This window comes from Xiphias gladius, chromosome 18 (genome assembly GCF_016859285.1).
Source record: "Xiphias gladius isolate SHS-SW01 ecotype Sanya breed wild chromosome 18, ASM1685928v1, whole genome shotgun sequence".
Classification (NCBI taxonomy): Eukaryota; Metazoa; Chordata; class Actinopteri; order Istiophoriformes; family Xiphiidae; genus Xiphias; species Xiphias gladius.
In genome coordinates, this window is record NC_053417.1 from 21022415 (window position 1) to 21048080 (window position 25666).

Sequence of the window (25666 nt, forward strand, 5' to 3'; positions counted from 1 at the left end):
CTGAGCAAGGCAGCTTCTTCACTGTCCTGTGTGTGTCTGTCAGGGTTTTTACACTGCTAACATTTCAGTAGGATCTCCTTGTAATAGTATATTCATACTGCTTAAGAAACTACTGAATGAGCACATACACTTAACATGAGCTTCACTGTATTTTTAGATAAAGATCAAGATGATAATACACGTATTTTAATATATTTTTCATCGTAAAGTCACAATGTAGACGCCAGTGAGATACGGCCCTTAATGCTTTTTTTTTTTTGTCTAATTAGTATTTTTATCTGTAAATATATTTGTTTTTGTTGGAGTAATTTTAATATTATTCAATTTTTAATCATTAAAGCATAAAATCTCTTAATTTCTCTCTGTCTACCCTTAGGTCAGAGGTTGTGATCAGCTCAAATCAGAGCCCCTTTGGCTGGTATGGATTTAATGTCTTGCTCAATAACACTTTAAAGCCAGATAAAAGCAAATTCATATATAGTATCATCAAAGAGTGTTGGCTGCATAGTAGAGAAGAACTGTTAACTGATCACAGACCTGGTATGGACGTTCAGGAGCTCCCTAAGGTGCACTCCAACAGCTACTCTATTCTGCATCCCATAACCATGATGTGCCATAGCTAAATGCATGGCAAGCTTTAACCTTTAGTGTAAAAATCGAAGTAACAACCTGGTTCATCCATCCTGTACAAATACAACAAAAAGGCTAACATTGCTGACATGGCAGAGTACCACCCATGAGACCAAAGAAGACCTGCTGAAACATATCGACATGGAGACAGCCGACATTTAAGTAACACTAAGACTAATGCTTTGCTCACTACATAGTCTAAGCAGGTCCAAAAACAACTTTTCAACACCAATCACACTGGAAAGGGCTCATTGCACTGGCAGAATCTCAACCTCAACCCACTATCTACTGCCAAGTATCTCAATTTCAGCTCTGAAGAAGTGTAAACTGATCATTGTTTGAAACACTGGCCTGTTGTTACACCATTTGCTATGAACATTACTTATGTAAACAAATCGTTAAAAGCACCAGAAAACATAAATGACTTTCAATGTAGTTATTGTTTGAGTTAGTTTATTATTAACCAAACTATAATTCAATTTGGGAGTGATTGCAAGTTTTAATATAGTTTTGAATATTGTGTTGGTGACACCCGTTGTTTACATTTGTGACACAGATTGTACCTTTTAAGCACAATGGACTTTTGTTATTATGAGGACTTTGCTGTCTACTAGAAGGAAAGCAGCTTATTTTATTTATTTATGTGATATTACATTAAACATACATACGCAGTGGAAACCCGTGCAAAATGTATGTGTTAACTGAAAACAGTTTTTCTCTCACATGTTGGTGACAGGTCTCCAGTAAAGGCCTTGTGGAGAGTATGTGTTAGCCCAGCACGATCTCTCTCCGTATCTCAACAGGACTAAAAATAACACCATCTCCACACTAGACTTAGGCAGAGAAAAGGAGGGAGGGAGAACATAGAGCGGGTGGAGAGAAGGGGGAAGGAGAAGGTGGGGAAGACTTCGAGGGAGCAGAGTGAGAAAACAACAATCCAAACAAGAGAAAGAGAGAGGAGAGGAGACGGATGGAGGGAGAGCAGAGTGTAGGGAGTCATTAATAATTTACCTGGAGGACACTTCTAGTTCGACCTTTAGCTCTGGTCAGTGGCGTACAGCAAAGAACAAAGTGTTGTGCAGAATGTTGCATAGTGTTGGGAAACTCTTTCACATGATCTGACTGCTCTGTAAAATCTGGAAATATGGGCCTACAGTGATTGGCCAGGGGTGCTCAGGTGCTTAGTGGATGTTCAGACTCGAAATAGCATTGGGATAAAAACAGGTACTTGTGAGAAAATGAAATACGATCTAGGAAGAATAGTAAAAGTAAAAGATTAATGAGTTTGAAGCTGGCAAAAGGATTTTATAACTCTGGGAAGTTATCAAAGCAAAAACTAGAAAATGTGCTCAGTAGAGCGCAGTCCTCCAACAAGGCCAGTGTCAAAGAACATACGCCAGACTTAAGAGGAAAAAATTCAAATTCATAGTAAGTTATCCAGATCTCCCCCAAAATATAATGGGTTGTTCCCTGGCTTATGCCTCATCCCTCCACTAAGTTTGGTGCAGATCAGTTAAGTACGTTTTACGTTATCCTGCTGAAAAATAAACCAACAAACAAAAAAGACACAGGTCTTCGAAGAATAGTTCAGTGAATATCAAACAGTATTTTTGCTTAAAATGCCCATCTCTACTGTGTACAGTCAACCATACTTGGAAGGAAATAAATCAAGTAAGGGCACCAATAAGAATTTACAAATGAATGTTTAACTTTGGGGAAAGACTGCAGGAACTAATCAAAAAGTAAAAATGAGTATATTATGTAGCTTCAGAGCGCTAAAAGTGAAAACTCTACAGATGATACTCATAAAAATCAAAGGGGGCTTTCAGTTACTTTACAGCTACTTATAAAAGTGCCATAAAGGAGGTTCATTGTTTTCTGATCTCTCTTCACCTTCTAGACAACTATTTTATTTCTTGTGTTCTTTTCTGTGTAAGTCCAGGTCATTGTATGGATTCATTTTCTTTTTTAGTCGAAAGACTTTTACGGTGAAGCAATTGCAGGAAGTGTTGAGTAAGCAGTTGTTCTTAGCCACAAGTTGTTTGCATCAAACAGAGTGCTTGTGGGACCATCTAACATCTCTCCACCGAAAACTTTCCAATGTTGGAATCGCTCAATGTTTCTTATCTTTCTGAAAAAGAGACGATTCGACAAGCACACTCACTTGACACGGTAATTGGCCCGCTGTGTGGAGGTTTTGAACTTCTCTCTCAAATTTTTGATTTTCATTTTGACAAGACTACTTCCTTGCGCTATGCATGCCTTCAAGGAGTCCAAAATTTTGTGACGTTATTCCTATTTGTACAGTTCACAGCATCTCGACCCTGCTCTATAACCACAGGTTTTTGTCTCGACTTGAGCATGTGGCCGTTTTTGCCATCTGAATCGGTTGGTTGAAACTTTGCATGAACTAATTTATTTCAAGTATATTGAACCCTTAATTAATTGCTTGTTCAAAAGTTGTTCAAAAGTTGGTCAAAATTTCTCAGCACTTAGCATTTTAAAACATAGCAAAGACGAACTATGGGTCTTGACAAAACAAAGCAAAAAGGGTGTGGATAAGGAAACAGTCAAGCTTGTATCTATGAGGTGAACAGTCTTGAGGAAGCAGATTCTAAATCACTGGACTGGTGTTAAGATTTTTTGCTATGTCCAAAAATGACTTGTTGTTTTATTATAATCCTTCCTGTTTCTATGGTGGAGGACTTCTTGCCTCACCTTGACCTCAGCTATTTCAAAGATCAGTTTAGTTGGATGACACTTTGTGCAAAATAACTTTGACACATGCGGAAGGTTTGGTGAACCAGGAGCTAACAAGCTGACAAGTCCTTGTTTGTCTTTCCTGATTTCATTCTTTGGATTTCTCCCCGCTGTATATATTTGTTAGCTTTACGTGTCCTTTTGACACTAAATTACTCATAAACACACACATATATTCAACTCTGACTAGTTAGGACTAATTTGTGACTGCTCTGCATTTAACCTTTGTCCTGACACACTTCAGCTGCACAAAAGAACAGAAATATAGCCGGAGGAGTTAAGGGGGGTTAAAGGGGTTGGGCAACTTGTTGCTGTGTGATTATCGTGCTATGACAAACACTGTACAGTGTATGTTTGTTTTTGAGCATGTTTAGAGTTTGTATTTACCAAAAAAACAAACCGAGGTCCTGGACAAGGGGTAAGGGTGATACTGATTTTTGCACAAGATTCCAGCTGCTTCACAGCTTCCTGCACAAAAGAAAGAAAGGAGAGAAAAACGAGGGAGAGTCCGAAAGGTTTTTGGTTTTACTGCCATGAGGGGTTGGGGGATTTGAAGCAGCAGAAGAATGGGCAATGCAGTTGACATTGTTAAATTTCAAGTGTTTTGCAAACAGTCCATTTACTGTGTAACCCTAAACCCAGGGGTAACACTGAAGCCTCTCACCCTCAGGCAAAGTGTTACAGACCATTTTACTAGAGCAGTTTAGTTGGGTTAGACTGCATGTTTTGAAGATTTGTAAAACTCCCATATTTTTGGGTTTACAAGATTTTTGCATAGACTTAATGTATCTGTGTTTCTCTAAATGTGTTTAAAAACCCATAATATGAAACCCAACAACTTCAGCAAATCAAAAGGAAATCACCCTCAAAATTAACTCTCAGGTTTGAGACAAAGTTTAACTGATGGAAGGAAAAATGCCATCAGTTGCTTTCAATGTCTTCTCACGCCTTCACAACCACGCTCAACCCTCCTGAATTTCACACTGCCACAAAACAACCCACTGGTCCTCTGTCTGCCCTAAGAACTGGTCAAAAAAAAAAAATAATGAATGAAAAAAGAGAGATGGAAAGAGAGAATGAAGCATTTTGTTATGAAAGGTGGATAAAACACCACTTGGAGAGAGAGAGAGGGAGACACTGTAGGTGTTTTAATAGCTGGTTCTCTGCTTGTTGTTTGGCTGTTGGTAGCTGGATTTCACTTTTTGGCTGAGTTTGCATCATTGGATAGTTTGAAAAGTTTGGGTTCTGTTTGACACCTTGCCAGTATTATGAGAAAAATGTCTCATAACAAAAAGCTCTCACAAATGCAAGACCTGAGATTTTTCCAAATCATCTTTAAAAAATGTAATCCCTTGTCTTTTCCTGACTTAATTAATTGACCCAGGAGTATTTTATATGCAAGTGATAAGAGCTGGTCAGACCTCTTAATGCTATTAGAAAAAGGCTTTGCTGCTATCTTTTCTGTGTCCTTTAACTTGGGATACAATTCTGATTTGTATAAAATACTATCTTTTACAAAGAGAATGGAGAGTCAATTACTCCATTTGTCAATTGAAAACAACTTTAATAATCATTAAGTCATTTATAAAGGATAAATGCCAACCATTGCCTGGTTCCAGCTTCTCAAATGTGGGGATTTGCTGCTTTCGCTTGTTTTAATATCACTGTAAATTGAACATGTTTGGTCTTGCTTGGTTGGATAAAAAAAACAATATAAAGAAATAACCTTGAACATTGACGGACATTTCAACTATTCTTATAAGAAGCAGCATATCATCACATTTGAGAAGCTGGAACCAGTGAATGTTTGACATATTTCCTTGATAAATGAATTAAACGGCTAGTTGATTATCAAAGCAATTGTTGATTAAGTATCCGTCACTTAACTAACTGATTAATCGACTAATCATTTCAGCACTAGTTGCAGTCCAGTTTCTTGCAAGTCCATGTATAATTTTCCTTCTCCTTCCTCCTTCTTTACTTAATGTCAAAACGTTTTTCCCACCAAAACAAACCACTGCTCCACCAAGGTCAAGGAAAAGTGAGGAAGGTTTATGAACACCTGCTCTGCAGCCCATGGAAAAGATGTCCATTACAGTTGGGCTAAATTGTGTGAAATATGATCAACATTAGACACTTAAGAATATTGATATAAAATCTTGAAAGGCTTCCCACACTTTCCTTATGAAAAATTGTAATAAACATTCAAAAAACAATTAAGTAAGGCTGGCAATTTTCTGTGCTTTTGTAAATGTCAACAAATCCCATGAAAGTATGAAAACCAACAATGCGTTAGTCCGTCTCTCAGTACTTTCTGACCTCCCTGGCCTGTCTCTGGCTCTAAGCCCCAAAACCCATTGGTACCTTCTGAAGACATAAATCTTTAAAAAGGGCTCCATAATTTCCTAAAACAGCTGGACACTGTAGTTTGAGCAAACATCACTGAAATGGGAGTAAATAGTGCCTTTGTTGTGGATTTAGCGCTTTATTGAGTATTTACAATAGCAGAACAGTGCATGTGGTATTGACGAGAAATAAACTACAGTGTCCAGGTCTGTCATAATGAAGAAATGGAGCTCTATAGCAGTGGAATAAGATACTGTATATCAGGCTTTGGATACACAGAAAATACTTCACAATAGGATACTTTCATTGATGATTTTTGGGTTTTAATGGGATTTGCTGGCAATAAGAGAGTCAAATAGAATATCACCAGACTTATTCTTTAAGTCCAGCTGATTTTAACAGACATAGTTTAGTGCTGGATGGGAATGCAGCAACTGTGAAGAGAGTCAGCTACAGGTGGAAGGTGGCTATAAACCTCGTCACATCTCGGAGTCTGCTCTGTCTACACTTCATCTACACACACTTGTGAGATTCACAGCCTGCTGTTCTCAAGAGGGTGTGTGTGGTTGTGTGTGTGTTTGCACGTGTGTACGCGCGCACTTGCGTGTGCCTTATTATCAAAGTCAGGTGGATGGAGGTGGAGGAGGGTGGGGGCAATTGTGCAGTTGATATGGGGAGAATAGAACAACAGGGAGCTTCTTCAGTGATCGTGGCTGTTAATTAATCAAACACGCACATACGCACTCAGACAGTGATAAAGCGGCCACAGAAAAACACACACAGATACACACACACACACGGCCTTGTCTCTTTACAAGAGGCTTGAAGCCATGCTACTTACCGTCGCCAGCCATGCCGACTCTCTGCTCGCTCTATTTGCAGAGCCACCCCTCCCCTCTCTGATGCTATGATCTAACTGCAGCCTCCTCCCCCTTCATAGATACACACTTACACACTCTCCACTCTCACATGCCTGCGCGCACGCACACACACACACACACACACACACACACACACACACACACACGCACACATGCACAAACAAACACGCGAGTGCTTATACATCCACCATTCAGCACACTGGCAGCGTGCGGGGTGTGTCTCCGCAGTTGGTCTGTGAGTATTTATGTGTATGTTGTTTTGATCAAGTGGCGTTAACATGGGCTGTGGATTCTTGTGTCGGTGCGGTGGCATGCATTGTTCATCCTCGAGGAGAGGCTGTTGATCTTGTGGTTTTTGACCCACACGCCATCTAGGTAACATCTGCTTCAGAAAGCAAAGGAAGAGCACAGAAACACCAAAAAACAATAAAGGCTCTTTTTTTTCCCTTCCCCCTTTTCACTATCCCTTTAGATCAACAACAGCAACAACTGGGTTTCAGTTCTTTTTGTCCTCTGTGATCAAGGACTTTCAAATAAATATGAAGAGGGGGGTGGCGGTCTCCGCGTGGAAGAGGTGGGAATGATAATAAAAAACAAGTAGAAAATGAAAAAAAATTGAGAGAGTTGGTGGAGAATCAGAGGCAAGCTTCAGATCTTTACAGTCAAATTCTCGGAGTGGGTCAAAGTTCTCCCAGCAGCCGGAGACGCGCTCTGATTGGCTGTGGAAAGGTGAAATTAAAACCACGGTAAACTTTTGACCTCGCAGGAACCAGGAGAGGAACGCCCATCGCTGTAGCGAGAGAGAGCTTCTCCCTCCTCCTCCTCCTCGCCGCTGGTCTCCCACGAACCTACCCCTCCTCCTTTCCCCTCTCTCTCTCACTTTATCTCTATCTCTTTCTATCTGGTTTACCCCTTCCTCCTCCTTTCATTCCCTGTTAGTCTGTCATTCGCTCTTGTTTTGCTCTCTTTCAGTCCGAACCATCTCTCCGTTTCAAAACCCCCCTCTATCTCGATCTCTCATTTGCTGTCTCTCTTTTCCCCGATGAATTTGTGCCTTGCTGCATATAGCCTGATGAGAGGGAGGGAGGGAGGGAGGGAGGCACAGAGCAGGAAAGAGCTGGGGGAAGGGTATAGAGAGGGAGGAGACAGCCAGAGAGGGGGGATGGGAATAGAGACAGAGGGAGAAAAGCAGTAGAAGAGGAAGAAGACGACACAGGGAGAGAAGGGCAGGAGGCAGGAGGAAATGCTGCCTTCTTGACTGTGCTACACAAACTGCTCCCTGTTAGAGAAGAAGACAATCTAAAGAGGAGTGAATGTATAAATAGACATGTAACTGTGGCTCTCACTAAGATCTGCTGAGCGGCAGGGCGGGGAGAGCCCATTTTTACTGCTAATGGTTTCTCTCATTACACATCAAACGGCTGGGGAAGGGGGGGTGTGTGTGTGTGTGTGTGTGTGTGTGTGTGTGTGTGTGTGTGTGTGTGTGTGTGTGTGTGTGTGGAGCCGGCCGATTTTAAATGATTTTATGAGCCAACTAAAAGAGCAGCTCTCTTGCTCGCTGGTTTGATGCTGTGTGCATGCACGTAGACACATGGGCTTGCAGCTGCATTCGGTCAGCAGCAATGTCTTAACTACCCAGTGTGGTGGACAACCGTCTACTGTCATTTCTGTTGCTGTTCACAAGTAGACGATCTAGTAAGGATGCAGGTAAGTAAAGTTAGTTCAGTGTCTTCCCCCTCTTGTGCTGCACACGTGTATGTGTAAACATTCACTCAGTGCTTGCCATCATCATGATGGCACATACAGAGCAACGTCAGTTGTCAAATTTTAATGCGATTGAAGTAATCCTTTTTGGTTTGGATTAAGCTCTACGAAGAGCCGAGGGGTTGCTACAGCATCTAGTAGGGAAAGGTGTGGAGGAGACGAAAGCCAGAGCCGGTCGTTTAGGATGAGAGGAAGCAGGAGGAGAAAGAAGGCTTTTTTTTTTTTTCTTTCCCTGCCAGTAAAAAACAGTGAGTTAAGAGAGGAGGCAGTGGATGTTATTGAGTTAACCAGACAGAGCTGGAGAGAGAGAGAGAGAGGGAGGGAGAACATTGGGAGCCAAGAGAGTGGCTCCATGGACGGGTGGATGAGAGCTGCGCTGTGGTTTTCTGCCTGCTCCTGCCGTACAGTGGGCACCATATGGTCTCATAATGTATGGAGTACGCGTCAAGTTTGTCCTGCCTCCCTAAAACTTAACTTCTTTTCTCTTGTCTTTTCTTTTTCTCTATCCTCTTCTCTCTTTCTCCCTCCCCCTATGTCTTGCCAGCCAATTACTTTACCCAAGAGACAGCCCATTAGATAAAAAAAAAAAACACACACACACAAACACACTCTCACCATGCATCCCATTAGGTAAGGAGCACCCCACTGACATGCACCCCGCACCATCTTCAAGATAAGAGGCACCCTCAACAAACATTTTTGTCTACACATAGACACAGACAAACACACACAGTTAGATAAGGGCCCCATCCCCCACTAATAGGAAAGAAGATTGATAGTGACAGGAAAAAAAAGATTTCTCAAGATGTCGCTCTGCCCCTGCTTCTGCTTTAAATATTTAAAGCAACCATGTTTTGTTTTTTTTTTCTCACTGCATTATCATGGAATTGTTTATTTTCTCTGATGCTAATGCAACTTTGCTGAGCGTACGGAGCAGCAGCGGCATAGCACAGAAGCGAATGACTGGATCCCTAAGCGCACACTTGATGTGTGCTGACAGTGATGTGTGTGCAAGTGAATACAAGTTGATTTCTGACTGGGGCATATGGTGTGTAAGGAGGGATTGCTTTCTCCTGCACGCTGTCGTCCGGTTTCAAGGTGTGTTGGCTGCTCTGTGACCGACTGTGTGTTTGTTTGTGGGTGGTTATGCATGTTGCCATGCAGTTTGCTTGCCTCTTCGGCATGTGCTTTTGTCTGTGGGAGTGATGGATGGCAGGCAGGCAGCTAATGTGATTTAGATGCTCCACCAGGAGAGTGTGTGTGTGTTTGTGTGTGTGTGTGTGTGTGTGCGCAGTGCATGCGTGTGTGGTCCATCCACGTGTGTGCAGCTGAATCTGCAGTGTGTGTTTGTGTATCTACCTCCCTTCTTCACTCCCTCCTTTCCTCTTTTTCTCTCTTCTTCCAACCCCCCTTCATTTTTTTCCCTGTACTGTGCAGTTTTTGGACTCTGAGTAAATAATCAGAAGGAGGAGGGGGAGGAAAGGGAGGAAAGAGAGGGAGGGGTGGTGTTTATGTGTTGAATCTGCTCCCTCATTGTCACCGTGGAGAACGACAGCATGAGGAAGGAGACGAGGAAGCAAGTAGAGGTGGAGGAGAAGATGGTGTTCTCTCGCTAAGACCACACTGATGGGTCATTGTGAGCCAATTATGCCCCATTCCCACTAAAGAAAAGTCTCGCAGCTTATGCACTCGCGCACACACACTCACTCATCGTCACACACTTGCATCAGCAGAAGAAGTGCTCTTTCTCCTGGCACCACGAGCGATGAATAGCTTGGGTTTTATTTGAAGCAATTATCTTATGAGAAAAAACATCTTTACACTGACATACTGTTCTTTCACACTAACCCTACACTCTTTTTTTTTTTTTTTTCCTCTTTTTCAACTCCACCATGTTTCATTTATTGACCTTTTATATCAACCTCTAAATCTTACACTGCTTTCATGCACAAACTCTGCATTTGATACAGGATACCGAAGACGTTTGACCTTTCACACTTGAATTTCACTATTTACACAAGATCAGTGGTGTAGTGGTGTCTTGGTAGGTGGGTCCACGTCGCTTCAGTGGACCTAACCCCTTGACTCCCCCTCTCCCCCTGGACATCCTTAACTACATGTAATGTGGAATGTAACTATGTAAGTTTATGTAAGTACTGTATGTAAGTATAAATTGAAGGTACTTTTACTTGTGTGTTTCCAGTTGGGCCACTTATATACCTTTTTTAGTTTTTACTCAGTTTTTCACAGTTCGCAGTATTGACAGCTTTAGTTAATAATTCTTTCACAGCTTAACATTTTCATACAAAAGAAATTATGAGGTGATAAAATATGCTTTGGATTACATAGCTCACCATTATTGAAAATAGTTTAAAAAAAAAAAAGCTCTAACTTGATCAACTGCAACAGTAAAATGCTGCTTACACATTAATGTATCAGTAATAATAATTCAGCAATGTAATATATATAATAGTCACAAGAGGCATTACCTTTTACTTTTGATGCTTTGAGTGCATTGTGCTAACATTTTCAATGCACGACATTTACTTGTAATGGAGTATTTTTATGTTGCAGCACTGCAACTTTCAGGATCTAAATGCTTCCTCCAGTGCTGATCAGCCCGCTCCTCCCATGGTACTGCGGTATAATGTTATCTAGCATTATGTTCTTCTCATTTCTCCTCCTGGAGATGCTTCTCCTTCCACCTCCATTTTTGTTTGCTTCATATTTGTAGTTCTGTGAGCTGAGGAGCTCGTCGGTTATCCAACTAAAGGAAGCGAGTCATGTGTTCCCCTGTGTTTTGTCCTTCAGACAGCGATTCTCCCCATGCGTGGTGCAGGGTATTTTTGTTGCCTATGTGGAGAGACTAAAGGGGGAAAAAAAAACACTTAAAATGGTTAATTGATTATTAAAATAGTTGCTGATTAATTTTCAGGCGATCGATTAAACGACCGATCATTTCAGCTTTAGATAACTGTGTGCTGGGCTGCACATCAGAACTGTTCACAACACTATGAATTTGAATAATTCGTTTACCTAAAGTGCTTTGAAGCCACATGAGTGCATGGCTTTTAATGGTAAGTTAACATTGTCTTTAAAACATTCTCAACTAAAACAACAAAACAAGGTGATGAGACATTTCCACATCAGTCTATTGGAGTTTTATAGGCAAAAATATTTGGATTATTTAAATGTTGTCTGCTGTCTCAGGCCTACAGGAAGTATTTCATTGTAGTAGAAGGAGAGATGCTTATCTCTTTACCAGCAGCAGCCTCAGTAGCCCACAATGCAATGCAGCAAAAACTGTTCACTAATGTTGTTTATGTGCTCAGGCACACAAAGACACATTTCCAAATGTGTATGAAAATCATACGTGCATGAAAATTAAAAGCAGCAGAATTAATTAAATAAGACATTTTAATGGTATTAGCACCTTTCATACATAAAATGCAATTCAAAGAGCTTTTCATAAATACAGTATGAAGGAGGAAAACATCTACTTCCCATGTTGCCTCTTGTTTTCATGTATTTTGTATTCGCATGCTAAATTACAGAGCAATTTATTAGGAACACCTCGCTAAAACTAATGCAGTTTAACTGTATGATAAGTTTGGAGGAGGAAGTTTGGGCTGCTGTTGAATTGTACTGCATTTGACTTGCATATTGTTTCTGCTGTGAAAAGGGGGAAAACCTGTTTGTTGCAGTGGCGGCAGAATAACCATCAGAGGCGTGGTTAGAGATGGAGGGGGGTGTTGTATTGATTGACCCGTTCCACTAATTAGGCTTGATCAGTCCGGAAAACTACCCGCCTCCACAGCCTATGGCCTCATCGTATCTGTGCTAAATGACTTTAGAGAAAGGTCTCACCCCCCCCATTTTTGGATTTATTTAATCAGTAACTAAAAGCAGTTCACAACTGTTTTTCTGCAATCCCACTCTCCCCCATGAGGCCTGTAACTAAGTAATTTACTGTCTTTGTAATAACAAGAATGTTTGAAGTATTTTCTAAAGCCCCAGTCATTCGTCATTTTAGCTATGTCAGCCTTGCCTCTCAGTTTATTGTTAACTACCTGGCAGGAATGGTCCTCTATGTTATGATAATGCATAGCTCCTGCATAATTGATGGTTTCCAATGAGGCGTTTTATTTAACCTACTTCTCTGCTTGACTATACAGACCTGTCTGACTGTTAGATTGATACATGTCACACCTGAACACTCTATACATGTTCTGACCCTGAGATAGCTTCACAACCTACACATTCACGAAGTTAGTCCACATGTGGCTATTTTCTTCCCAGTTCAGTTGAAGGCGAGAAATGAGGACCTGTATGGTTTCCTGTCTTATCAGAAATTGTTGTTGGCTCCGCAACCTTACTGTCAACACTTAACACACAAGAATGCAACCGTGCCTTCAAACCCCTGCCCCCTTCCCTCACTAGACACATGTTCAGCACGTGGCCGGGTTCAAATAAAGTAGCAGGAGCTTTTATTCTGGTCAGGGTTTGACTGAAATGCAATTTTACAGTGCAGCAAAAGTTTTTAATGATCTCTGAGAGCGACTTGGTTGGCTCAGGTTGCATTTTTAGTGCAGGGTCATGAAGTTTTGGCAAATAAAAATAAACCGTATTTACGTACAGCATATCATGCACAGACAGGTGACAGATTAAGGAAAAATCTGACTTAATGAATGGAGAAACTTAACAAATGCTAATTCTTCCATACTGAATGGTTTCAACGCTGAGTCTTTTCTATTTTTCACCCATCTGTATACTGTATAGGTCAGCATTAACACACCACAAGCTGTCCGAATGCAACTGCACAGCAGGTTGGTGTTTCCTCCTGCAAGTCTTTTTTTTTTTTTTTTTCTATTTCAGGACACCTCAGAATGTACCATGGCCACTAAGCAAATGAAGGAAGAGAAGCTGTTGTGAAATTTTCATATTCCATTTTTAAAAGTTTGTAGTTAGTTAAATTCATGTTAAGATCAGTTTTCAAAAGTGAGTGAATTGAAAGTGGTTGATTAAGCATTGTTGCTACCACGACATACAGTTCACTGTCATTTCCCAATATACAGTTTTATCGAACAACAATCAAAAAAAAGTTACAACGGCATGATTAGTTTATAATCTCTCCTTTGATATCTCGTGCCATAGTATTAAATGTATCAGTAATTTATCGCCAAGGATTGGCAATATGGTTGAAAAATCAATGAAACTGATATTTATAGCAAAATATTTTTGAACTAAACTTTTGAATTTTTCTCTGTCGTGGATTACATCAGGCAAAACTATTCATACATATTAAACAACAACTGCAATAACTCATTTTGCTTGGAAACTTTCATTTGAACTACAAAATGGTCATTGTATGACAATAAGGTTAGGCTGAAAGCTGATAAAATCACCCAGCCCTAGTGAACATAGTTCAGTAATAAATGCTAGTTTGGTAACACTGATAAATGCTAGTGGCTCCGTGAGGCCGTACTTAGGCATAGTGGTCCTTCGACTATCCGTTCAATAGTTGTTGAGATATTTCAGTCAAAGCTACAAATGTAAGCCTCAAGCTGGGGCTAGAGGAAAAATCAGGGGATCACCAAAGTCTGTAGGATTCATCCTCTGGGGCAGATGAATGTCTGTACAGAATTTCATGGCATTCTGACCAGTAGTTGTGGAGATATTTATAACCCCAGTCCGGTATCTCAGCTGACACTTTTCAGTTTTTGACAATTAAGTTCATGAGGAGAAATAAGATGAACAGAAATACAGCAATGCCGAGGACTAGCGGTGCGTGTGTGCAGTAAACCCCTCATTTTTTGATCTTCAGATGCGGTCTTATAGTATTTATACTTGGTGAATTCTAAGAGAAGAAAATTGCCTCTTTTATTACATTGAGTGTCAGCCTGTACTCAAAGCAGATGTTGCACCGTAAAGTCATTTTAAAGTGGCCTCGAGCTGTTATTACAAAAACCTGATACAATAATTTTTCTTTCATTTCTTTTTATGGTCATTTCTTTTTTACAGTTTGTCCTCTCAGTGGGTTTAGTTAGCTACTGCAGATTCATTGTTGTGTACTGTAGCGTGCTGCTGTGTGCTGCGAGTTCGGTTTCCTCTACCTTCTTGGAGAGGATGACTCATGCAAACGCTTGTTTCCTTTTTTGAATATGTAAATGCATGTTTGATGGCAGCCTACAGCAGACACACCCTGGATGGCTGGATGAGTTTTAGTTTTGGACCTGCCTGGCCTATTTCTGCCCTAAGCCACACGGTTTCCCTCTGCTTTCTCCATCGTCCACCCCCTCCTATGCATCTCTGAAGTGTGAAGTTTGAAGTAGCATGCTGTGTGTTATGATAGCTGTAATTGGTCTAAAGATGGAAAGTTCCCTCTGTTTGTCACTGAACTAACAGGTAATTTGTTTTCAATGAGTGTTTTCTTTTTTTTCTTTTTTTTTTTTTTAAAAACACGTTAAGTCTACGTTAGAACAATGTATTATCAAAGCACTATTTAACACCAAAGAAAAGGGGGTGTGGATGATGGAGACAGTGGAGAGACTGGCACTTTTTGTCCCGGGTGAAAAGCAACGCTCTGTCTTGCACAAGTTCATTTTAGACGGCGCAGGGTAGCTTAGAATGGCTCCCCTCTTTGGTACCCCCTCGTCTGTGGAGCCGAGCTTTGGTCTCTGAGTTTTTTATTAGCCTCTGAGGTCTGATTTGTTTAAGGGGAGGCAAGGTGCCAAGATGTGGCTCGGCTCCTATTTTGCTCCAGTGTGAGTGCTGGATTTGTTGGAGGGGGACTGGGCGAAGCAAAACTAAAGCAGAGTCACCCAAAGTACACCCACACACACACACACACACACACACACACACAATGAACTTTTATGCGTTTTTCACTGTGCTGTTGCGTGTGCTGGCTAGTGCACAGAATTTCCCTTATTCACAGTCTTTACAGAAGATAGATCCATAGAGAGAAAAATCCTGGTATAGAAAAAAGAGAAGGGGGTGAAGAGAGGCAAAAGAATAACGTTTGCAAATAACAAACTTGTGGATCTGCTTGAATTTCACTTGGGTATCTATCTGCTGTCTGAAGATGTTTCTTAAAGGCTCAGATCCTTTTGGCTGGATATGAATGTTTTTTCAAAGGGTGTGGCTAATACTCACCTGTGGCATTTTAGGCTGTAGTTGTTAGAATATTCAAATAAAGCTCAATTTAACATGCAAGGGTCGGGCCTTCAATACATGGATCAGATAACTCATGAAAAATAAGGTGTGCAAAGTCAGTGTGAGGTCCATCTAATCAGCATTGCGACATTTCTTACCTTCTGTTGCTTATCTCATTGACTCTGATTGTAGCTACAGGTTGTGAACATTAACTAGACTGCCACTAGAGACTGCACTGTTACTTTCTCCTCTGTCGAGTTTTAGTTGTTTATAACTTTAGTTAATTGCAAATGTTGCGAGAGACTGTAAATATAATCAGATTTGATAAGAGATTCGAAAGGCTTTGGATTCAATAAGAGGATCGCATACTGGATTCAGACTGGGTAAAATGTTACTGAGCCCAAACCCTAGGCATTAGGCCTAAAAGAGAAGTGCTGAATTTGGTTTTGGTTGCAGTTTTGTGTGCAGGCTGACTTAAACGGAACTGTATACAATTTTAACAAGGCCTTGCTTTCTACCTTCCAATAAAGTTGTGCCCACAACTGGTCAACAACAGTCTCATGATCCTTCACCAGTGGCTTTTTTTTTTTTTTCTTTTTTTTTCTTTTTTTTTTGTGAAGTCCTCTCGGTTCATAGTAACCAAAACCTGACCCGGGAGGCTAGATGGTCCAAATTAGGCTGTGCTCAGACTGACATAAGCATTGCATGAAAAAACACAGTCCTCTCATTCATTTATATAGTGTCAGTCCATTGATGCTGTTGGGGTGCCAGCACAGAGGGCTCTGCAGGGTCGTCTAGGAGAAAATATGAACCTGGCTTAACCTGTTTTGCAGCGTCATCTGTTAAGGCACTACACAGACCAATCGCACATTCCTGGTAGATTGCATTGTAATGTAAACACTGTATTGCAACTGTTTACGTCACAATCTCAGCAGTGAAAGGTAAAATTATTGACTTGTGCTCACTTTCGAGAGTTTTTAAGATCCTGTATCCGAGTATTATAAACCAGTATTAACACATCTGATAAGCCTTAAACTAATTTATTTATACCTTCAATTAGACTTAGAGTCCTTTGCATTTTTTTACCACAAGTCTGTTTTCAATCTGAATGTCCACTTGAATACCTTGTAATATCCAGATATGGCTCCATTCGATCGCTGCAGGTATCAAGTCTTGTGTCAGGTTGTCTTATACTTGAATGGATCCAAGCAGGCTCGCTATCAGCTCTGATCACGGGCCCATTTTCGATGTCAGATCTTTTCCATGGGTTTTCGCGGGTCCATTTCAGATCAGGAACTAGTTTAAAGTTTAGTGCTCCAGATCCTCTTCTTGACAAACCTCACACAGTGACTGATTAGTCTCCTACAAGTCCAGATTTACATGGACTTTGTTAACAGAAGAAAAATCTCGTCTCTCTCTCTCTCAGACACACAGCGGTATTCACACACTTAGTCAGCATGTGGCTCTCAGTTTTCTTCCTGGTTTAGCTGAAGGTGACAGATGAAGATGTGTGTGTGGATTCACCATCTTTATCTCATCAGGGCTGCGCAACTTTTAGGGTGATCACTAACACGCTATCTGTGAAAGTGTCCCTTCCTTCATATTCAGTTTCTGCTAAGCAGATGGCTGCATTCAGACTGAAAGAAACATTTGGCAAACACAGTACAATGAAGGTGCAGTAATCATACAGCACTACTGTATATGTGGTGGTCAGCTTGGGGACCACTGTCATCAGGGGACAGTTCGATGTAGATCACCATCGACAGGGTGTTCAGCCCAGAGGGTAACTGGAGACGGTTTTTCTTTCATTTTTATATATTAAGATCATGGCCTTGACTCATGAGAAACTTTAATACAATGAAATAATTGTTCAATGAGATGATACTGATCAAACACAATGATTGTTTTTAAACCAAAGTCTGTGGATTTGTTAAGCAAATATTTCCATAAGTACCTTTCAGTCACTAAATAATGCAGTTTTCCCCATGTTTGACATGTATTATCATGCCTGATTTTGCATTGTATTTGGCTGATGCGCTGCCAAATTAAGGTGAATACTAATTAGCAGCTTTAACAGAGGTCTGAAGCGTTTCAAGGCAATATAAGGCAACTTTAAGGAACAAAGAAGAGGCCCAGTAAACAGTGATTCATCAGCTGTGAGTTCTGCCATATCCTGCAATGTGGAAAGAGGAAGAAATCTCACAAGTCACAAGTAAGTAATCACTGAGTTAAATCAACTCCGACGGTCTCTTAAGCTCGCACAGCTTCTAAATGTAGAATCATTACTGATATCAGATCTGTGCAATATATCTCATGATATGTTCATGAAGTTAATGCCTTCTGTATGAGCATCCACAGTAAAATGTAAACTCTGGCTGCATCTTTATGGAATCTTGAAACTGTGTAGCTTTAACAAGAGGAAGATGTTGTTATGTAAGATATTTATATTGCTCAAGTGCATTGATGGAGTACAAGGACACAAACATTCATACAGTGAAAGGATCAAGTCTTGTTTAGGTCTTGGGTGACGAACTATTGAATAGCATGAAGAGATAAATAAATCTGTTGAGAAGTGGAAAGTGGACTGTTAAAAGGCCTCGGCAACTGCGAGTTTAACATTTCTCCATTGACTCAACCTCTGCGTCGTAACCTCATTCAAACTGCTTTTATATTTAAGGCTTTACGCCAGTATGAGCAAGGCCACGTGCTGTTAACTACATTACATTCACTGCTATTCACGGCTGTGTCAAAGTGAGCACAAAGAGCAGTAATGATTGCACTGAACCGTCCCTTGTCACTGCTCATGGACACCACAGAGCACTACTTTTTATTTTTTCCCCAACTACTGCCCAAAGAATGTAGTCAGTTACTCTTTGTCACAGCTGAGTTATTAATTCTTCCCGCTTAAGCAGTCGTTCTCTGGCTCTATTTTTCTTCCATTTCATTTGATAGGAAACACATTGGTTGAAGGAGGGTCTTTGTTGGTGTGTGAGAGTCCATACATCACCTAAACTAGAGCATGCACCCCTCCTCCTCCTCCTCCTCGTCCCTCTTCCTAACACACACACACACACACAAACACACACACACACACACACACACACACACACACACACACCAACAGCCCCATCTGCTCCCAATCATGGGGGCAGCCAGTGGTCAGGTTGCTGATGGTGAATGGTGCACAGGTACGCGCTAAGACACACACGTAAGCATGCTCTCTCACACACACATACACACACACACACACACACACACACACACACTCCATCTGAACTGACATGATACTCTCTCACATCCTCTTTATGAAAATGAAAGTAAACCTACTTTCTCTCTCTATCACACACACACATACAGACACAGACATGCTGAGGCACAGTGACAGCAGAACATGAGACATCCTGGCTGTGTTCTCCGCTGATGACGGGGTGTCATGGAAACGCCCAGCGTTCTCCATGGTTACGCACTATTCACCCCCACAGGATACTCTCTTATGATTGTTCAGACAAAACACTGGAACTACTACAACAACTCAGCGTGTCTAAAACACACACACTCTCCTTCTCTCTCACAAACACACACACACATATTGTTTCTTATCAGGATCTAAATGGACACAAATGAGCCTATTATGTGCTTTTGGGATTAGACCGATGATTCAGCCTAATAGTCTGTTTTCGTACTCTTGCTCGGAGTCCATAAAGCATGACTGATATTTGCCAATAAATGCTTGACGTTTAAATCCAATTGTATGGATCTGGAGTGCATATTTATTGGAAAAGACATGGAACCCTCTTTCTTTTACCTTTTATAGTTAGAGCAACTGGCTGAATTGTGGATCTCATGCTGTCGTCGCTTTCAGGTTTAAACCGTTTGGTTTCCTGTAAAACTTGTCTCAACATCCCTTTTCGTGTGTGTGTGCTTGTGCGTGTGTGCGCGTGCGTGCGGTTGGTTTGGCTGTGGGAGCAATCTGTGTGTTAATGCAAATGCACAGGAGCCACGATAGGTTTGCTCTGTATGCGTGAACCCGTAATGAAGACAAAAGGCACATAGCGAGGCACGGCTCCCTCACAGTTCCTTCTGCTCATTAAGCCGTTAATGCAGCTTCCTGTGAATGTGTCTTCAGGCCTCTGATTAATAATGCTGCTTGTTATTCATCAATATCACCATAATGAACCTGTACTGTTGAGCATGATTGTTAAACTTTTTTTTTTCCTCCAGACTCCATTGACCAACCCACTTAGGACCACACCCCCAGAGTGAAGGGGAAGGGGAGATCTGATCATCCATCATCTAGGCGCCATCACAAGGTGGGCTAACATCCCGTATGGTTGGCATGGTAACGGCCTGCTGGGTTTAGGTTGAGCAGTTTGCCACAGTTTCGTGTTGTTGCCACACTCTTGCAACATCCTTCTGACCTGCACGCAGAGAACAGTGAGTGTTTTCCAAAGCAAATGTTTCATGGAGGTGTTTTGTATTTGAGGTTTGGATTCTTGATTTTGAAAGGTAGAATAGTTTTTAGAGAGAATGGTGGTGGCGGCAACAAGAGGGAAACAAAGAAGGTTGAGCGAATGATTTTCAGGCAGACGAGAGTGGGAAGACAGCTGGGAGACAGGAGGAGAAGTCAAATTATTCTTTGTGCTCTACCTGCCGCCAACATTGAAAGAGAGCATAAATCTTTTACCCCTGACTGCAGGTGACAACAACACACACACACCCACAAAAATGTACCCAGACTACCACGATTCGTTCACGTGCATTCTCACACATGCTTCTGCAGACATGCTGCTGCTGCTGCTGCTGCACAGATAGCAGGAGTGATTGTGTAAGTAGTGAGGTTGGTAAGAGCGGGGAGGTGAGAGAGTCCAAATCCAGACAGAGGAGATACTAGACATGAACAAAAAGAAAGCCAGGGAGGATGAAAATGAGGATGCACAGGTAGCTCTGCATAGAGTTGCAAAGTTTTCAAGGTTCCCAAAAGTATAAATCCCATTCATTTTTCTTCATAAATAATGTCACGTGACTGGTAGTTGGAACTTGAATGGTCATAAGTCTCCTGCTTGAATCATCAGTGCAAAAGTTGAGCGACTGCATTAGAAAACATCTGGTTCGTAAATAAAAAGTCAAAGGTACAAGCCTGTGTACATACAGTAAGAAAAAAGGAGAGTCTTAGCATTAATTAACAAATATAATTAATTGACAATTACACTTTATAGAAACCTGATGATACATTAAGCTGTTTACATCATTTTAACTTTTGGATTTTGGGTCAGTTTTGGTTGAATTTGGCAACAATGGTGCAGTGTTTTAATCCAAGTTGCAATGACAAAGCATTTTGTATTTCATGCTTTCACCTCAATAGTGAACGGCAAATGGGGCTCATGGGTATTGTAGAATACAGACCATCCGCTGGACCTTAAATGATTACTTGATTAATCAATTAGTCTATCAGCAGAAAATCTATCGTCAGATAAATCGAGCTCTACCATCCTCTATGCCAAACTAACTCAGAAACAAAGTTGAATAACTCAAACATAAACATAATATATTAATTTATCCAGAGGTCTCTGTTAAATTGTTATTTTACATTATTTATTTGGTAATTCATGTTATTATTTGTATATCTCTGGATGACTTGGAGATAGAGATGTAACTGCAATTTTATTGTATACATGAAGACACGAGACGAAGAGTAAAATTCTCTTGAATCTTGAATGTTAGGGCCACTGTGGATATCAGTAAAACAAAACTCTGAAATGGAAGTCTACAGTAGGGAAAAATACTCTTGTAATGTATTCCACTGGGTTAGACCAATTTAAATCGGCAGACGTCACAAGAGTGGGCGCCAGTCAGATAGGACGTCGAACTGGGAGCCAATTTCTTCTTTATCCAGCATAACCCAGTGAAGACTGGGTTAGAGTAGTCAAGGCGAAGCAGCTGCAGCTCTTGTCATGTCACTGGTGTGAGTTTACATGGCCAGACAAGGGCCGTGTGCCTCTGTTTTGTCAACAGAGATTATGAAAGAGCGGCTGGCAGCCAGGCGGGCAGCGGGGGAGGCGACAGCGGGGCTATTTGCATCACCCAGCCTGAGCTCACCCGCCCTGCTAACTCTGTAACCCCCCCCCCCACTCTCTCCCTTCCTCTCTACTCCTCCCTTTTTGTCGCCAGTGACCGGCACTCTGCCCAGACCGCCCTGCCTTCATGGTCTTATCCTCCCCAAAAAAGAGAGAACGGAAACAGAGATGCTTGTCACACAAACACACAGGAATTTTGATGGCAGCCAGTGACGCAGTTTTGCCATCTCAGCATTTGAGAGATGGTTAATGAATATGCCTTCCCCACCACTGCTTGACGCAGACAACACGCACCATTTTTTTTTAATCTTTTCACTTACATTAACAAAACTTTCTGTGTTAACCTTGGAGCTCTCTTGTCCATGACAAACCGTAAGGGCTTCAGTCCAACCCTGAATTAAACTGTAACATTGACTGAATCCACTCTGGGTAATCCCAGGATGTTTGTGATGATTTTTAGACAGGAATAAAACTGCCTGTGTACAGACTAAGTACAACACAGATTAAAGATGGGTCTAGGTAGTATTTTTTTCTTGCTTGTTTTTTCCTGTGCACTAGTCATCTGCCCCCAGTAACTCTTTCCGACAAATTCTTGTTTTTTGCATTGTTTTTTTTCCCCTCTGCTGTGACTCACTCTGTCGTGGGAGGTCTGTCATCTCTCCACTTTGTTTTTTTTTCTTTCAGTTTTTAGCTGCTTTGCATCCATTTTAATTCTGTTCCCCTAGAGTCTGTGAGTTTAACTCTACCATGGTTATTGAAGCACTGCTCAACATATTGCAAACATTTTTATTGTGTACACTGAAGCACAATAGTAAACACACACATTTCTACAAATTGACTGAGGGGAAAGTGGAAAAACTGCAGTCAGTGTAAAGCCATAATTGTGAAAGATGTCAAGAATTTGGTGTGGTGTGACTTGAATGATCCATCCGTCCATCCATTAGCTATACCGGTTATCCTTTTTGAGGGTCACTGGGGGGGTTGCATGCTTTCTATCCAATCCCAACTGATACTGGGCCTGAGGTGGGGTACCGGGGAAAGGTCACCAGTCTATTACAGGGCTGACTTGAATAAATTAAAGGTAAATTCACAACTGTGCATAAAAAATGTCTCTGTCCTCCTGAAAATTAAAAAAATTACTATTTTAATGTTCACATTTTAGAAAATAAATATCAGATTGAAATCCATGAAATTATTAGTTAATACTGGATGCTTAATCTACAAACTTTATGACCTTTTTCAGGGTAATTGTTAGAAACAACCCTCTCTGCAAACTTAATTTTGTTTTGCTTGCTAAAAAACAATTTTTTTTTAAAAAAAAAAAAAACCAAGCAAAAAGAAAGAAAGCCTAGAAGCTTAAATGTCCATTCCATTTACAAAACACAAAACAACAACAATTTTATTATTTTGTTACTCTGAGTGCTACTTAAGTACTAAAAAAAAAAAAAATCAAAGTCATCAGAGACAGACAAGAAGGTCTAAAAAATAAAGATGGTTCATCCTGTGGGGAATATGACTTTGATTACCAAGATTCAAGGAAATCTACCCACCAACCTTGACCCAACTACTGAAGGTCGGACCTAGTAAGATTTCTGTTTCACTGTCAACACAGCACAAGTCTGGACTGAATACAGTCTGATTAATGTGAATGCTGCGGCAGCAACAAGGTTAAACATTCACAGAGAGAAATGAAATGCATTTCTTGTTTGCCTCCATTAATATTAATGCAATAAATGTATCACTTAAGTATCATCTTGTATACTTAAAGAAAATAAAATCAGTTTAATACATTATGTAATACTGGGAATGAGCTGATTTTGCATTTTGATAGGATTCCTCTCATGCCAGTAAAATGCTTTACATACAGCACATGACCACATAGGAGATAAACTTAATGGAAAGAGCTTTAGATACACATTGTGTTATTTCTTGTATGCAAGAGGAAACCTTGGCCTCATTGTGGGGCAAGCAGGAAGGTCAGGGGTCCAGCAAGAAACATTCAGATTCATCCTCTTGGTACAGTGAATATCCACAGTAAATTTAGTAGAAACCTGGCATTTGTTTGTGGGATACCTTAACAAAGTGTTCATTAAGGGGATATTATGTCAGCCAGTGTGTCAGAATTAGATCCTCACTAGCCAGCTCACCAACTTAACTGGGGTTGGTTTGCATGCTTTCTAGTTTATGAGGCGAGCTGTCTCCTCTAGTTTCGTCACAAAGCTATAAAGTCTGTGGTTCCTGGTGAGCAGTGGTCCCACCGGGCTCCAGGGTCACTGTCAGGTTGCTGTCCTGCAGCAGACCTCAGGAGTTTAGCTTCACCCCAGGTGATGCCACAGCAGGGTTGACCTGAGTGATCCTCCTTTCACACCTGTCTAATGACCCAGGAAAAAATGTGGGTCAACTGTCAGCTTGAAGGCGGTGACCCCTTAAAACCACTCAGGTCAGGATCAGGGTTGAGAGCTACGAGGTTGAGAGTCAAACTTAACTCTGCTTAGTGTGAAGGTTCAGTGCTGCTTACCTGCATGGGTGCACTCACCTGTACCTGTCAGCAGAAGAACAGAAGACACTCTTGTGACAACTCAGTCAACCAGGAGTTAAATTCTTTGTCATGCTCTTATTTGTTTTCCTGGCCAAGCCACAAGCAGCTACTTCTGAGTAACCACTCTGATTATCAGCTTCCCACTGTTGCCTGTACCTCTGATTAATGCCTTTGAGTCATCTTCAACTATATGATTCAGTCTATAGGCTTAAATGAACATGCAGCCAATCACAAGTAAAGGCAGAAGTTGTATGGCCTGGGGGAATATGTTCGTTTCTGTTGAACTCTTAGCTGTTGTGTCATGAATGATGCCTTCTTGTGCCATTTTCTGAATTCAGCCATCGCAATAGAGATGTGATGATGGAAAAAAATAGCGCTGTATTATCATACTATGTATGCTTCAAAATGAGCTGAGTAAATTTTAAGTAAAAATGGTGCATGAGAAGCAAAGTATGTATTGTAATATTCTGAAGAGGAAGAAACACTATCAAAAGAGCGTCTGTAAGGGCCGGTTTATGTTAGAAAAGAAATGGTATGTACAGTATGTCATCCAATCATGTCAGAAAGCAATATCGTTTGTAGCTGTTTCCGAACAGCCACACTCAAGTGGGGGCTGAAAAACCAGCCATTTGCACATAAAAAAAAAAAAAACCTGAGCAGAAACGCTAGAAATTCGAAAAAATCTCGGAATATCTCAAAAAGGTTTTACACGCTTGGCTGAGGTTGAAAAGTTGGTGTACCGATGAAAGCAAAATGTGACTAAGTGCAATGGAATTGCATGTCACGATCGAATTTATCGTGACATACGTGAAGCATGTGATCTAAAACTTCCACTGAAACGTCTGCCCCACCAGACAAAAAATTACCTCCAATAACCATAAATGCCGTATTTCCATCATGTTTTCTACATTGTTTTCTGTCATTTGTGATTTGACTGGGGCTCTTTTAATTACATCATCTTGTTGCACCCTTTTCTTCTGCAGTGGTTTTAATGGTACCCAACTGGACATTATCACCACCAGCTTTATGCATTCATTTGCATTTACTTTTGCAGATTTTCTCAAAATTCATTTAAAATTTGCGCTACCTTTGGAAAGAAACCCCCACTTATATAGAGGGGCAAGACATGATGATCATTTAAATATAGGATTAACGGAGGACATTTTCAGACAGTCTTTCCTGACAATGGCTGCATGAAGTGGTTGTGAATGTGGCATTGTCTGTTTTAGAAACTTGCACAAATTGTCTGAGTTTTCCTTCCCATGCTGATGCCAAAAATGTCTGGAGTTGGGGGGGTTTCTTTTGATATCTGACAAAAGCTTCTGATGGAGTATACTGCCACTTTAACTCCATTGTAACCCTTGGCACATCATAGCATATTCAAGACGGAGCATAGCATTACTGCAGGCAGAGAGCTGAAGTCACACCTACATTACATGATTGGCATCAGTTGCTTCATTGGTGCTTTACCATCAGCTGGTTGGCTAGAAGCTTGCTGGTAAAATCCAATCATATAC

The 25666-nt window shown here is 41.0% G+C and overlaps 1 protein-coding gene across 3 annotated transcripts in view; it reads left to right on the top strand.

Annotated features, from left to right (window-relative positions):
• LOC120803937 (nuclear receptor coactivator 3-like) overlaps positions 1-25666 on the top strand; it is a 63220-nt gene that overhangs the window by 14254 nt on the left and 23300 nt on the right. For 2 of the 3 annotated variants that reach the window (XM_040152980.1, XM_040152982.1), the window contains exon 2: positions 19758-19846. The exons of the other annotated variant lie outside the window; for it this stretch is intronic. The gene's annotated coding sequence lies outside the window, so the exon portion shown is untranslated. The remainder of the gene's footprint in view (positions 1-19757; positions 19847-25666) is intronic. 3 annotated transcript variants of the gene reach the window in all.